Genomic DNA, 10284 nt, shown 5'->3' with positions numbered 1-10284 from the left:
GTGAGGGGACTGCCCTGGTGGCCTGGTGGCTAAGACTCCTCTTTCCCAATGCAGGGGTCCCGAGTTCCATCCTTGGTCAAGGAGCTAGATCCCACATGCTGTAACTAACAGGTCACACGGCATGACTAAGACCCAGCACAGGTTAAGAGATAATTTTAAATAATTAAAAAAGAAAAAAAAAGAAAACCTATGGGCAAATTAGGCCTCACATATAGTGCAATACTGAGCATAATTATTAGTCAGTTATGAATGTGAAATGCTAATATTTGTAGATACTGAAAACCTCAAACATGTACCTCTTTTCTGAAGAAAGTCCTGAAGATTTGTGCCCGACCAAAAGAGAAACAATGGAGGGTAAAGATAGAGGAATGCCAAGATGACAGAGAAGTGAAAGGGATTCTAAGAGTTCCTGTGAAGAAAAATATTGGAGTGGAAGGTATATAGCATGTCTAGGGGGGGCCCAGCCCAGTGGTTCAGGATGACACGGGGATTCACACGTTGCTGAGAACACAGGTTGGATTCTATGCAAGAGGCTGTTGTCCAGCCAATAACAGCCTTCATCATAAGGGCTTTCCCGGGGGGCTCAGTGGTATAAAGAATCCGCCTGCCATGCAGGAGATGTGGGTTTGATTCCTGGGTCAGGAAGATGAAGCCCATTCCAGTATTCTTGCCTGAGAAATCCCACGGACAGAGGAGCCTGGCGGGCTACAGTCCGTGGGGTTGCAAAAGACTCAGACATGACTTTGCATCTAAACAGCAGCAGCCTTCATTATCTTTGTATTCCCAAGCTCAGCGGAGCACAGTATCAGGCTCTTAGCAGAAGCCCAGTCAGTGAATACAGAGTAAGTCAGTATCCGGTAAGTAGGTTAGTGGCCAAATGACCAGGCTCCACATAGTGATTGTAAGGAGAGAGGGGTCGTGATTCTTCTTGTACCTGTAATTCTATCCAGGCAGTGTCCAGAAAGAAAACATTAAGAAAGGAAAAAAAAAAAAAACGCTACAAAGACACAAACAAACCATTCATCAAAGACTGTTTTTACAAACACAGAAATAAATTAGCTCCTTAATCGATTCCCAAAAGATGCAATTTGCTGCTAAAACATAATGCCTTTGTAATGAGATGGTGGTCACAGTTGAAGTAATTGTGTCCATCCACAGAATAAAATTGTTTCTGTAATGGAAATCAAACAAAACGCCACAAGAGGCGCGTGCTCCCCGAGACTGAACTTCCTGGAATACCTTTCCTGAGACATCACTCGTGCTTTGCCGCTGCTCTGCCTCCGCCGTATAATTATTCATTCCAGAGATGGAATATCATTGATAGAAATAGTTTCTGAATGTTACGGGGAAATTACGTGCAAAGTTCTTCCAGTTGGTATGAGTTATTGTGACATGTGTCTGATATTTTTTTAATGGGTGGAAGGGAGCGTTGAGTGGAGATGAAAGTGCACTTGTTTACATGGAGTTCCATGCTTGTCTTAGCAGTGGGAGCTGAACTGTTAAACGCTCTGTCTGTCCTCTCTTTCATTCACGTCTTAAATGCACTGGCCAGGGAAACTGAGTCTCCACTTATTTTTATATATTCACATGCTTGTGTTTAGTTGCTCAGCTGTGTCCGACTCTGCTGCCCGGGGCCAGCGTGAGGAATCCGCCTGTGACAAGGTCATGCCTGACAAAACGCGAGGACGTGATCAGGCTTCAGGGGTTCCCCCTGGAATTTCCCGAGCATCCACCCCCCAAGACCAGAGTCCGCCTGCTTTACTGTGTTATGCTTTTCACCTACTCTTCTGTCATTCACAGGGGGCTGTCCCCCCACCACCTTTTTCTGGAAAAATTAGAGCTTTTAGATAATAACTCTCCTGGGCATAATAGGAGTGTTTCAATCTAAAAACCCCTCTGATGGCTTTCTAGCCTGCCTGCAGGACTCGTACAGCTGCGCGTGTGATTGTTTGAGGCCTCCCGACTCGAGAGGCACAGGAAGCTTAAAACATCCTAGGAATGTAGGGGCTTCTGAGGAGTCAAGATCATTAGAATAGGACTGATTAAGCATTTCATTGTTGAGCCAATACTTGCTGCCAAATTTTCATATCTTTTATTTGTTGATATAGTTGGTATATAGAAAAAACAAGTAGCAACGTTAGATCTTTGCGTTAAGTACCTTCTTTGTTAACACACTGCCCCTTTGTTCTATAGGGATGTAACTTTAGTGCTTTAAGGAGATGCAGATTAAAGAAAAACACTTCAGGGGAAATGAGATTAACATTCATTAAGGAAGAGAGCCGAAAAATGTTAGCAAGCCAAAAGATAATGTAAATCACCTGAGACCTTTTGTATACAAAAAGATATACAGAAAGGGTCAAGACTGCTGCCCCTGCATGGCTCTGTATCTTCCATTAGGTAAAATTTAGGGTATATAGTAGTTTTGATGTTAGCAACACTAGACTTTTGAGCTAATTAGTTTTCTTTTGTTATATATCACTGCACTCCTCTTGTGTCCTTGCTACGTAAGAATGTAACTTTATTTAGTGCTTTCTGAGAGTGGCACCAGACTTTGGGAAGATCAACACAAAGAGGTGTTCTGGTTGACAAACCCGTATCAGAAAAGGGCTGTAAAATGTTAATTGGCCCTCTGGCCAGAAGATGAGGTAAATCACCTAAGACTTGTGTATACAACTAGGTATGCAGAAAGAAAGCCTGGTTTTGATAAGAGTCAGGGCTGCTGATGCTGCATGATTTTATATTATCCATTGATATCTATGCACAAAAAAAGGTATAAAAGGCCTTTCTGGACAATCGGGGCCGGGCAAGTCATTGGAAGGACTAGTTTCCCCCGTGTCTCCTCTTTACTCTAATTTCAGGCTGAATTTCCATCTGGGGCGTGGAGGCTCGCCATGTCTACTTACTTGTCCCGGCTTCTAAGATCCCTAAGAGAGAGAGTCCAAGGCGGGGCACTCTCCACTATTCAAACGGACGCCGGTGGCCTAACGTAGATGGTGCAAGCTCCTTGTCTGGAACTTTATTGGCTTTCCACGTAAACCAAGTTAATCAGCCTCTTTTCTCCACTTAATTTTCCTACTACACTATTTCTTCCTAATCTAATCTTATATTAATAAATAAATGTTTGTTCCCTCACCAATGCCGTCCCCACTTTGAATTTCCTGGATCCACCGGGGCTGGACCCTGGCACTCTGCGACCCCAGGGACTGTAGCCTGCCAGGCTCCTCTGTCCATGGGATTCGCCAGGCAAGAATCCTGCAGTGGGTTGCCATGCCCGCCTCTGGGGGATCTTCCCGACCCAGGGATCCAACTCGCGTCTCCTGCATCAGCAGGTGGGTCCGTCACCCCTGAGCCACCAGGGAAGCCCTGTACAAAGGGGACGGATATCTAACTGACCTTAGGGGATAGATAACTGACAGCACTTCTATGCAGAGTACATCAAGGCTGTATACTGTCACCCTGATTATTTAACTTCTATGCAGAGTACATCATGAGAAACGCTGGGCTGGAAGAAACACAGGATGGAATCAAGATTGCCGGGAGAAATATCAATAACCTCAGATATGCAGATGACACCACCCTTATGGCAGAAAGTGAAGAGGAGCTAAAAAGCCTCTTGATGAAAGTGAAAGAGGAGAGTGAAAAAGTTGGCTTAAAGCTCAACATTCAGAAAATGAAGATCATGGCATCCGGTCCCATCACTTCATGGGAAATAGATGGGAAAGAGTGGAAACAGTGTCAGACTTTATTTTGGGGGGCTCCAACATCACTGCAGATGGTGACTGCAGCCATGAAATTAAAAGACGCTTGCTCCTTGGAAGAAAAGTTATGACCAACCTAGATAGTACATTCAAAAGCAGAGACATTACTTTGCCAACTAAGGTCCGTCTAGTAAGGCTATGGTTTTTCCTGTGGTCATGTATGGATGTGAGAGGTGGACTGTGAAGAAGGCTGAGCGCCGAAGAATGGATGCTTTTGAACTGTGATGTTGGAGAAGACTCTTGAGAGTCCCTTGGACTGCAAGGAGATCCAACCAGTCCGTTCTGAAGGAGATCAACCCTGGGATTTCTTTGGAAGGAATGATGCTAAAGCTGAAGCTCCAGTACTTTGGCCACCTCATGCGAAGAGCTGACTCATTGGAAAAGACTCTGATGCTGGGAGGGACTGGGGCAGGAGGAGAAGGGGACGACAGAGGATGAGATGGCTGGATGGCATCATGGACTCGATGGATGTGAGTCTGAGTGAACTCTGGGAGATGGTGATGGACAGGGAGGCCTGGTGTGCTGCGATTCATGGGGTCACAAAGAGTCGGACACGACTGAGCGACTGAATTGAACTGAATTGAACTACCCGACCTCAGGGGAACTAATGCACAGGTAACTAACTGCACGTACCACTGGGCATCCAGGAAAAGGCAGTGAACCATTAGTTTGAGAACCTTCACTCCAACAGATTTCATCTTTTTAAAAAAATTTTTTTTACTGGAGTATATAGCTACTTTAGAATGCTGTGCTAGTTTCTGCCATCCAGCAAAGTGAGTCAGCTACACGTGTACATATATTCCTCCCTTTTTCGGATTTCCTTCCCAGTTAGGTCACCTCAGAGCCCTGAGTAAAGTTCTCTGTGCTATACAGCTGGTTCTGATGAGTTATCCGTTTCATCCATAGCATCAATATTGTATATGTGTCTGTGCCAGCCTCCTAGTTCATCCCACTCTTCTTCCCTTTCTCCCTTGGTGCCCATACCTTTTGATCTCTTCTCTGTGTCTCTATGCTCGGCATGGAAGATCATCTGTACTTTTTTTTTTTTTCCATGCGTGTGTGTGTGTGTGTTAAGGTTTCGTTGACTGCAGACTGAGTTTCCCATTGCCAACAGCAGCACGGATGTCAGTGGGGACCTAGAAAAGACCCTTGTCACCGCAGAGATGTGAAGAAATCCTGCGTTAAGGGGAAAATGGAAGAGCTGAAAGATGAGAAAACGAACCTTATTTTTCCTGAGGTGTTTTAATGCCAGGAGGGAGTTTTGGGTGCAGTCCCTGAAAGAGAAGACAGAAATAGACATTCATGTTTTCCCTCCTTGGTGGTGGGTTATGCTGGGAGACACATAGCCTAGTTCCATTTAATTTTCTTTTAAACTTTTTCATTTTGTAATGAGGTACAGCCAATTAACAATGTTGTGATGATTTCAGGTGAACAGCACAGGGACTCAGCCATACATACACACTTATCCATTCTCCCCCCAAACTCCCCTCCCATCCACGCTGGCTCATAGCATTAAGCAGAGTTCCCTGAGCTGTCCAGCAGGTCCTTGCTGGTTCTCCATGTTAAATACAACAGTGTGTCCCTGTCCATCCCAAACTCCCTAACTATCCCTTCCCCATCCTTCCCCCTGGTGACCATAAGGTTATTACAGAGTATTGAGCAGAGCTCCCTGAGCTGTCCAGCAGGTCCTTGCTGGTTCTCCATGTTACATACAGCAGTGTGTCCATGTCCATCCCAGACTCCATAACTGTCCCTTCCCCCATCCTTCCCCGCTGGGGACCATAAGGTTATTACAGAGGATTGAGCAAAATTTCCTTCTCAATACTATCCCTTCCTCCCATCCTTACCCCTCACTACCATAATATCATTCTCTCAAGTCTGGGAGTGTCTGTTTTGTAAGTAAGTTCATATCATCATTTCTTTTTAGATTCCAAATGCAAAGCTTGTCATATGATATTTCTCTTTCTGTGTCTGACTTTCTTCACTCAGTAGGACAGTCCTATGTTGCTGCAGATGGCATTATTTCATTCTTTGTAACAAGACACAGCCTCCTCCTGCCTAGAAGGGTTTAGTTCGCCATGGCTATGGATAATGGTTGAGAGAGGGGGATAGTTGTGGCGAGGGGCACAGAAGTCCACTCTAACCCTAACCCCTCTGGGGACTTCTTTGGGTGGTGTGTGGCTACAAGAAGGAAGGGTGGATGTGTAGGCTTGAAGACTGGTATTTCTAAGTGGGGAGATTGCAAGGTGAAGCTTGTGGAATCTCTGTACTGAGCATGGATTTTCCACTGAGGTATGACTGTCATGAACTGAGACCCAGGCTGGGGAGAAGGAATGTCGCCACAGGCCCCCACAGGAGGCAGGAGAAGGTAGGACCACCAAGTCCCCTGCCATTCGGAAATATGGTCTGCAGACCAGCAGCATCAATAGGAACTGGGAGTTATTTACCTATCACCACCAGACTGATCTTGTCTGACTTTGCGATCCCAGGGACTGTAGCCCGCCAGGCTCCTCCGTCCATGGACTTTTCCAGGCAAGCGTCCTGGAGTGGGTTGCCATATCCTTCTCCAGGAGATCTCCCCCACCCAGGGATCAAACCCAGGTCTGCAGCATAGCAGGCAGATGCTTTACCCTCTGAGCCACCAGGGAAGCTAGTGGTAAAGAACCTGCCTGCCAATGAGACGCAGGTTCGACTGCTGGGTGGGGAAGATCCCCTGAAGGAGGGCATGGCAACCCACTCCAGGATCCTTGCCTGGAAAGTCGCATAGAGGGAGGAGCCTGCTGGGCTACACTCCCTGGGGTTGCAAAGAGTCGGACACGACTGAAGCAACTTAGCATGCTAGGACACAGCCTCCCAGGCAGTCAACACAGCAGAACCTGCACCTCCTCACCGTGTCTGGGTGAGTTCTAAGCCAGCTGTTCTCAGACTTGCATACCCGATTCAACAGTCTGGATGCCCAGACCACACTCCAGGTTATTCCCCATGAGAATGTTTTTGTTTTTTGAAGTTTATAATGACACTTACCTCATAGGGTAGTCATGAGGATTGTTATGTTTTTAATTAATTTTTATTGGAGTATAGTTGGTTTACAATATTGCGTTAGTTTCCGTGTACAGCAAAGTGAATCAGACATTCACTTTGCTTCCATATACATCCTCTGTTTTGGATTTCCTTTCCATTTAGGTCACCACAGAGCGTTGAGTAGAACTGCCTGTGCTGGATGAATTGAGATTGACATATATACACTATTGACAGTATGTATAAAGTAGATAGGGGCTTCCCTGGTGGCTCATCAGTGAAGAATCAACCTGCAATGCAGGAGACGTGGGTTTGATCCCTGGATCAGGAAGATCCCCTGGAGCAGGGCATGGCAACCCACTCAAGTATTCTTGCCTGAAGGATCCCAGGGACAGAGGAGCCTGGTGGGCTACAGTCTACAGAGGTTTTGATGGTGAGATCCCAGCATTGGTATGCTCTCCAGGCCCCCAGAAGACCATCGCGTGAAACCAGTTGTGATGATGGAGGGTTCTGGGTATGTAGACAAGTGGCTGAGCTCGGGGAAAGCCCATGGAGGGGAATGACCCTGGTCTTCAACGGACCATTCTGCTACACGAGTAACTGAGAACAGGGTAGGGTGGGATTCCACTTGCTCCTTGGCCTTCTCTCTCCCCTTCCCAGGGGACCAGCTCCATTTGTAGCTGTTCTGCTCTTTAGATTTATGAAGAAGATAAAAATGGACTTTTTTTTTGTTTTCCCCAGAGTTGAATATACTGCTTTGAACTCTGCTTTCTCCTCTGGATTCATCGGATTTTCCCATCAGAGATATGCAAACCTCTGATAATATAGTGGAATCCCCCCTGTCCTGTGTGTATGTGTGTGTGTCTGTGTCTATTACATGTAGTCAGGGGATTGATATTATTTACTCTTTGAACTTGAAGGAACTCAAAGCCGCATCAGTCAATCTATGTGACCCCAGGGCCTTGACCATCATCCCCTCCCCACTACCTTTTGGGTTCATTTCCCCCTCTTTTTTTTCAATTTGCACAGATTTCTCACTTCCTCTAAAATTCTTCAGTTAATTTTAGTCATTTATATTTTTCAAGGATATTCTCCACTTTGCTAAAATTTCACGATTTATCCCTAGGGGGGTGTGTATCGTATTGCCTTTTAAATCTTTGAATCTGATCTCTGGGTCTGCCCAGGTCACTTTCTCATGCCTAATTTTGTTGGTGCCCTTTTCTGCCTTTTTTGGGGGCCTTCTCGTCGAGTTTTACAGAGCCTTGTCTGTTTTCCTGATCGATTCAAATATGGATTTTCCAGGCTCACAATCATTCAGATTTCTCTTTTGTTTTTATGAAATTAAAAATAATTATATATAGCATCTTTCTAGTACACAAAGTACAGTGTACAGTGTAGGAACAGGGAGCGACCAGCAGTTCATTAGAGAGTGGCTGTGTGACATTTGATCACTGTCTGCAAAGATGTTTCCTATTGTGTGTGTCTGTGTGTGGCCACGTGGCATATGGGATCTTAGGTCCTCAATCAGAGACAAAAGCCATGCCCCCTGCATTGGAAGGTTAGGTCTTCACCACTAGACCACCAGGGAGGCCCCTGTTTCCTCTGCTTGCATGTACGGATAGCATCCGCCCAGGTGAAGTCGCTCAGTTCAGTTCAGTTCAGCCGCTCAGTTGTGTCCGACTCTTTGCAACCCCATGAGTCGCAGCACGCCAGGCCTCCCTGTCCATCACCAACTCCCGGAGTTCACTCAGACTCATGTCCATTGAGTCAGTGATGCCATCCAGCCATCTCATCCTCTGTCGTCCCCTTTTCCTCCTGCCCCCAATTCCTCCCAGCATCAGAGTCTTTTCCAACGAGTCAACTCTTCGCATGAGGTGGCCAAAGTACTGCTCAGTCGTGTCCAACTCTTTGCGACCCCATGGACTGTAGCCTACCAGGCTCCTCCGTCCATGGGATCTTCCACTCCGCCTGCATCTGTGTGAATTAGCCTCATAGTATCTGCTGCCTTAATCGTCTTCTCTGTTGGCTTATTCTTGGTTCGACAGCAGAGAAAGTGATGGAATTGGAGATGAGAGTCAGGCAGCCTGGGATTCAAACTCTCAGTCTATAACTTTGGTTTGTAACACGAAACATATTTCTTACCCACTCTGAAAGGCGTCCCTACCACCCCACTCAAGTATTTTTGGTGGAAGACTTCTAAGGGTACTTCAGTTCCTGTTCTGGGGGGGATTTGGTTTGCTCCTGCTCAATGTGATGATGGTACACTTGTGATTACTATATTGTCATCAGAGTGTGTGCGTATATTCAGATCAAAGAATACTTTCAGAATTATTTCTTTTCAAAAACTGAGCTGAAAAAATGACTATAACATTCTTTATCACCTAAGGCATCATTCTTTTGATGAATCTATGCACATATACTTGTAAAAACAGAAACTATATTTTCTGCTTCAAAGGCAGACAAGTTAATTTTTAACTATTAACAAAGATTATTGATCACTGTGTACAGATTCTCTACATTTTCATTTATTTCCGTGGACTCATTCTGTCAAAGGCTGAGGAAGGCAAACAGGATCTTTGCATTTCAAAATACACTTTGTAAGTACATTTCAAATATATTCGGATGCATTGTCATTCATCTCATACATATGCATGACTGTGATACCTCCATTGACATTTTATCTTAATTGATGAGTGCTTTCAAATTTTGTCCTTGACATATTTCAGTATCAAATGTTTCAGCAAATCAAGCTTACTTCCATCTAAGAGACTTTCTTAAAACTTCTGTTTGTGCAGATGAATTGGGTAAAGACTTGGAACATTCATTCTATGAATTTTAAACAAGATTTTAAGAAATGTAAAAAAAGAAAAACTTCCCACTTAGTACTGCCTTGATGAATCCCATAGGTTTTCAGTGCTCATGCTTTGTCATTCGCTTCCAGGTATTTTTACTCTTCCTCTCTGATTTCTTTGCAGCCCCTTAGTTATTCAGAAGCATTATTTTTATTATTATACAGCCTCCGTGTGTCTCAGTTTTTATAGTTTTTTTCTGTGTAGTAGCTATCTAATCTTAAAGCACCATGGACACAAAATATGCTTCAAATGGGATCAGTATTTTTAAAATTTACCAAGGCTTCATTTGTGGGCAATGATGTGATCTATACGGAAGAATGTTCCATGTGCACTGAGGACCAGTGTCAGTCCTTAGTGAGGACCAGCGTCAGGCCTTACTGAGGACGAGAGTCAGGCCTTACTGAGGACCAGAATCAGGGATTTATGAGGACCAGAGTCAGGCATTACTGAGGACCAGCGTCAGGCCTTACCAAGGACCAAAGGCAGGCCTTACTGAGGACCAGAGTCAGTCCTTAGTGAGGACCAGCGTCAGGCCTTACCGAGGACCAGAGTAAGGCCTTACTGAGGACCAGAATCAGGAATTTATGAGGACCAGCGTAAGGCCTTACTGAGGACCAGAGTCAAGCCTTACCAAGGACCAGAGTCAGTCCTTACTG

The sequence above is a fragment of the Ovis aries genome, chromosome X (assembly GCF_016772045.2).
Source record: "Ovis aries strain OAR_USU_Benz2616 breed Rambouillet chromosome X, ARS-UI_Ramb_v3.0, whole genome shotgun sequence".
In the NCBI taxonomy this organism is placed as follows: Eukaryota; Metazoa; Chordata; class Mammalia; order Artiodactyla; family Bovidae; genus Ovis; species Ovis aries.
The sequence above is the reverse complement of the archived record's forward strand: the minus strand, read 5'-3'. Positions refer to the sequence as shown.